We start from the raw sequence: 6,000 nt of genomic DNA, 5'->3' as shown, positions 1-6,000 counted from the left end.
TGAAACAAACCATTATGTCATCTGACATGAGGTATGTATGGGTGACCTTATAAATAAATAAAATCAATCGAGTACATGAATCTAGGTTTCACTATCTATGAGTTCTTTTTCTTTTTTTTGACATGGTATGTATGATAAATCAAGAAACAACCATGTATACATAATATGTAATGTACGAGTTTGTTATTGTATATTTGCATGTTGTGTTTATCCTCCTTTTATATCCATTTGAAGCAAAAACTAAAATATATATTCGACTCTATTTGTTTAAATATTTTTTCTCACTTCCATTATGTTCCAAAATTATATTATTATATAATCATATAAAACATAATAGTTATTTATATAGTAATAATTTATAAAAAGCTGATTGAGCTTGAACAGAAAACTGGGCTGCGATTTGGGCCAGGTGCCCCAAATCATTAATATCAAAAACTGCCCTCTTCATCGATTCAAAACCCTAATCGCCATATTCATGAAACTACTATATAAACTGAAGCTGTAAAGGTTTATTCAACACACAGACAGAGATCCACAATGTTCCAACGCCTCGCGGTTGTTCATCTGCATCTAAACTGGTATCCCTGATACTGTCTCTTAGTTGTTGAATTTCTGTGATTTCGCTAAAACAGATATCTGAAAAAAAATTCGCCTCTTTGTGAGAAATCCTGTACAAATCTTACTAATTGATGTGATTTTTCTATGGACTTACGTCCTCAAGAGGCGTAAATTTATTGCGGAAATGTTGAGTCGCTTTGCCTCTGTTAATCACCGGGCGCAGCTAATAAAACCCCGCTAAATTCATCAACTTTTATACGTTTTGTTTGTTTTTCTTTCTGTAAGTACTAATTGATGTTGCCTTTTTACTTTTTTTTTTTAAATCGAATTTGGTGATCCAATGATGGCATGATATCTTTGAGACCTGATTTTAACATCATGATGACTGCTATAAGCATTTTCGCTGAGGATCCTTTCAAAATAAGTTCTTTATACTTTCAGCTAATATATGACGAATTTTTTCACCGATTTTTTTCGTAAAAATTAGAAATTGTTCAGAGATGATGAATTTTGCACTGGGCTCTGAGAGCAATTGATTAGTTGCTTGATTTGATGCATAATGCAGCCTAGAAAGCTAGTCTGATCGCTTGTCTTCAATAATAATTGCTTTACATGATTGAAACAAGTTTTTTTTTGTTGATTATTGTTTGCGATGATGATTGAACTTGCATCCCAGCTCACTCTGAGACCTTAATATGTTTAAGGTTGTGGATTAAAATTAGTTCATGTGTAACTGAGCTTTTTTGTTGATTATTGTTTGTATTTTTAACCCTTTATTTTGTTGTTTAAGGCTAGTGCAATGATGATGACATTATCTAATCCCAGCTCTATGAGACTTTAATTTGTTTAAGGTCAGGGAATTACAACGTTTAGTGTTTTATCTGAGCTTTGATCTATTTTTCAATCTCTTTTGATGATTTTTTAATACAGATTTGAGGTGATTTTGAAATTTCTTATTATTTTGTTTAGCTTTTGGTAATTTTGAAAAATAAGTGATATAAAACACGAATTTGATGTTTCCGATGATGCATGATTTTGACCATGCTAATTCTGATTTTGATGATACATTGTTATGTCATTTCTGAGGGAACAAAAAACATATACGAAACTTAATGATACAAAATCTCAAATTGAATTTTTTTTGAACCGGCAAATATGTTAATAAGACCAACCTCTAGCAAGTGACTAGAGGACGGGAATAACAAAGTATAAATATTAAGATTACAGATAAAGAAATGGAGATTTACACCATGATGACCAATCAATATTCCTATTTTTCCCTCTGCTTTTGATCCATAGATATGTTGTGGATTTGATGGCTTCCACGCAATTGAAAGCGGGAAACCTGGTTTCTATTGAAAATTCTGTTATTCTTTGCTTTTCATATGCTCCAGAACAGATTCCCGTGAGCAACCTTCTGTTTTTTGGGCAATTGGACCATGTATTAGCTGTGATAGGGGTGAGCATTTGGACCGGACCAGACTGGCTCTTGGATCGGACTGGTTATGGAGAATATTGTGGACCGTCGACCGGATCGGATGAGTCGTGTCCGGGTCCAGGTCCTGGTTTTCCGGGTCTTGGACCCGTTTGGACCGGTACAACTTTAATTGCATAGAGTACAAGTCGTTAAAATAAGTTTTTGGGTTTGATAAAACTCGTTAAAACGAATACGTAATTGGGTTTGATACGATACAACTTATAAAAATGATTATATTTTCGTTTCATGCATCACTAATCTACCTTGATGTTATAATATTATAGCTTACAAAATTAATTTTCTAAATAAAAGCAACTAATATATAAATTAAGTTCACCAAGATCCCTTTTATATGATTTATCTGTATACATAAAATTCAGAATTATAGTCTAAAATAATAGTTAAAAATAATAACTAAATGAAGTTCAGAATTATAGTCTAAAATAATAGTTAAAAAATTGAAATATGTCAGCTTTGATAGTTCAACTTTAAAGAATTGTAACTCAGTGAATATAATACCAAAATCAACAAAATTATAGTCTAACTTCATCTACAAACTGTAAATTAAACGTTGGAAAAAACCGCGTGTCAATCCGATTTAAAACGAATGAGTTATGGTTGTTTAAAGTTTACAAAAAAAAGTTTAAAATCGGGTCCAACCGGTTCTAAACTCGGTAAAAACCGGACCGGACCGGAAAAAAAACCGGACCGGTTTTGATGGATTCCTAGAACCGAGAACCGGCCCGGGGGTCCAAAAAACGGTCCGGTCCGGTCCGGTCCACCGTTCCAAATGCTCACCCCTAAGTTGTGATCACCTCATCTTCTGTTTTGTGTTCTTCGGGATAACACACGGCTAAATACATGCATTAAAGAAATGAAAGAAAGGAAACATAAGAAAATATTGAAATTGGATTGATAAACTAAATAGAACAAGGTTCTAATTGTCATGTTGCTTGGATTGGCGGGCCAAAGCAAGGCCGAGCTTTGACTAGCCATAAAGTTTTTTTTTATGACGCTTCAATTTTTAGAAATGTTATTTTATCAAAAAATGAAAAAACTTCAAAAATTCAAATTTGGTTAAATTAAACCAATTGTTTCTTGTGTATATATCAAAAAACGTGTTTAGTCTTTATTTTTTAAAATTATTTTGGACCGTTATTTATTTTGTTTTTCCGTGTATGCTTAGTCTTTTTGCACATAAAAAGACCATTATCTTTATTTATTTATTTTTTGATTTTATTTCTATTTACTTCTTATTTATTAATTATTTATTGATTTGTTTATTATACAAAAAAAATATTTTTGCATTTAAAAATAATGGACTAGTACATTTAATCATTTTTCTCCCCCTCCCCTTTTTCTTCTTCAGTACATCTCATATCCACCGTCACCACTAACAACGACCGACTTCAATGTTCCGGCAACTCTTTTAGAAACTCTTGTACATCTCCGGTTTCATAAAAAGGAGATCGACTCCAAGACATCGGCCAAGTTCAATCTCTATTTTACTCTCTTCTCCTGTTTCCCATGTTCTGATCTCATACTTGCGCCTCTCCAGTTTCAGATTTGGAAATGGAACCATTTGAGTTACAGGTTTTAGATTTGGAAACCGAAGATGAAAGATGCAATTTGGGGTGGTCAGAGTTGATGATAAGAGTTAGATCAGATGAAAGAAGAGGGGAAATCATGGGGTGGCAACTCTCGACCCAACCCATAACCCGACACTGATCCAACCCGAAAATAGATGGGTTTGTGTTGAGATTTTTGACCTGCCAACCCACCAACCCGTTTATTTCATGGGTTGGGTTGGGTTATCTGTATGGGTTCGTGGGTCAACCCGCCAACCCGTATATATATATATATATATATATATATATATATATATATAATATATATATATATATATATATATATATATTACATTTAAAAAATGATAAATTTAATTATTAATGAAATTTGATTTCCATCTGTATTCGTAATATTCTGTATCATTGTATTCCTTCTGTATTCGTATGTGACTAATCTGCATTTGCGATTCGTTAATCAGAAAAAGAAAAAAATGCATGTCGTTATTTTCACGAGTGACGAACGAAGAACACATCCACTTTCTATGAATGTTTTCATTTTTCATTTTTATTTGGATGTTATTGACTTTATGAATTTATGTTGAAAACTTTTTTTTATGTTAATTACTTTAATCATTTTATGAATTTATGTTGAAAAAACCTCATTTTTTAAAATGTGTTGCTTATTTATTAAACGGGTTATCCGGCTTGGGTTTGACTCATTAACTTGGGAACCCATATACTTAAACGGGTTATATGGGTTGGGTTGGGTTGGGTTGAGGTTCCCAACCCACCAACACGTGACCCGTCAACCCATCAACCTATATATTATATGAGTTGTGTTGAGTTTATGTTTTCTGATCCGTCAACCCGTCAACCCGAACCCAACCCAATTGTCAGGCCTAAGAAATCATATTATATATATACCGAGAAGTTGGAGGATAAATACGAAAATTTAGAAAATAAAAGGGTAAATGTGATATTTTATAAAATTGAAGGTTGAGAGGTGAAAGTGATGTTTTAAAAAGTAAAGGGATGATAGATATTATTTTACAAAATAAAGGGGTTGTAAGTGACAAATAATACAAAGTTGAGAGATGAAAGATGAAGGGGATGAAAATGACATTTTATAAAGTTGAAGGTGGAATGAGTGAAACTTATATTTTAAAAAGTAAGGGGATGGAAAATATTTTACAAAATAGAGGGATTGCAAGTAACAGATTATATAAAGTTGAGGTATTAAAGTTGCACTTTATGCATTGATATATTTGTATATTCGGCATCAACAGTTTTAATATTAGCTACAGTGAGGGTCAAAGTAACATTTTAAAAATAAGAACAATAGAAAATGCATTTTACAAAGTAGAATAAATAATATCATATTTATATATACTATGAGATAAACACGATAGTTTAGAAATAGTTTAGAAAATGAATGATGAAAGTGATATTTTAAAAAGTAAAGACAAAATTGCAAGAATGGTCCCTGTGGTATGTCAAAACTAGCAACTTTGGTCCAAAATGGGTTTGGCTCGCAAGGATGGTCCAATAGTTTCGTTTTGTTACGAGTTTGGTCCAATTTCCTATCAACTTTTTTAAGATGACGGATTTGCCCTTTATTATTTTATTTTCCATTTTTCTTTTATTACAACAATTAAAAATAAAACAAAAATAATATACCCTCTCTCTCTCTCTCTCCACCGTATTCCCCCCACAGTTTTTTTTTCTTTTTACCCAAGAACAGTTCATCTTCTTCATCTCTTCCTTCTTAATCAAGATGGTTTGTGCATACCAGATTCCGGTGTTCTTGGATCTAATCTCCATGACTCCATCATCGCCTCTCAAAAACTCATAAAGCAGTGATGAAAACCCAGGAAATCAACTTCATGGATGTTTCTTAAAATTTCTGAAAAATATCAAGGGGTGAGTTTCTGAAAATCGACTCCATGGATGTTTCCAAGGTGGGTTTTTTTTGGATATCTAATCCATGTCACCGCCGCTCAGGACATCGTCAATGTATATCCATCTGATGGCCTTCATCAGCTGCCTAGCAGCCCCGTGAAGATCTGAAAGAGCACCGTCATAGTTGTCCTTTTCCGATTACCCCTCTCACCGTCGATCTGAAACCCTTGTCGGTGTTTCAAGGCCCTTCACCACCACCTGAATTGATTTCTACTATGAAACCTAAACCTAAAATTACTGGTTGTAACCCACCATTGTTGTTCAGAAGAAAATCAAAGTTGTAAACCAAAATAACAACCCAAATCCAAAAACAAAATCTTAAACCAACTGTTTGTGAAGATAAACAAATCGAGACAGTAAGATCAATATCAACACCAAAAGCAAAACAGTAACAGTCGAATTGGGTTTTAAGACCCTTTCTTAAAAACTCACAAGTGC

General features: G+C 33.1%; 1 long non-coding RNA gene and 4 other non-coding genes across 5 annotated transcripts; all 5 read left to right on the top strand.

Annotated features, from left to right (window-relative positions):
• Positions 1 to 419: 419 nt before the first annotated feature.
• On the top strand, positions 420 to 2,286 carry LOC145120779 (uncharacterized). The gene is made up of 2 exons (XR_013714356.1): positions 420 to 578; positions 1,349 to 2,286. It is a non-coding gene; the product is annotated as an uncharacterized LOC145120779 (long non-coding RNA).
• Positions 895 to 969, top strand: LOC145122899 (small nucleolar RNA R66). Its single transcript, XR_013714796.1, has one exon. It is a non-coding gene; the product is annotated as a small nucleolar RNA R66 (small nucleolar RNA).
• Positions 1,055 to 1,144, top strand: LOC145122912 (small nucleolar RNA snoR118). Its single transcript, XR_013714808.1, has one exon. It is a non-coding gene; the product is annotated as a small nucleolar RNA snoR118 (small nucleolar RNA).
• On the top strand, positions 1,354 to 1,451 carry LOC145122904 (small nucleolar RNA snoR69Y). Its single transcript, XR_013714801.1, has one exon. It is a non-coding gene; the product is annotated as a small nucleolar RNA snoR69Y (small nucleolar RNA).
• LOC145122905 (small nucleolar RNA snoR53Y) lies at positions 1,574 to 1,650 on the top strand. The gene has a single exon (XR_013714802.1). It is a non-coding gene; the product is annotated as a small nucleolar RNA snoR53Y (small nucleolar RNA).
• Positions 2,287 to 6,000: the final 3,714 nt, after the last annotated feature.

This window comes from Lactuca virosa, chromosome 6 (assembly GCF_052849685.1).
Source record: "Lactuca virosa cultivar CGN04683 chromosome 6, Lactuca_virosa_CGN04683_v6, whole genome shotgun sequence".
Lineage (NCBI taxonomy): Eukaryota > Viridiplantae > Streptophyta > Magnoliopsida > Asterales > Asteraceae > Lactuca > Lactuca virosa.
This window is presented reverse-complemented; position numbering and strand designations above follow the sequence as displayed.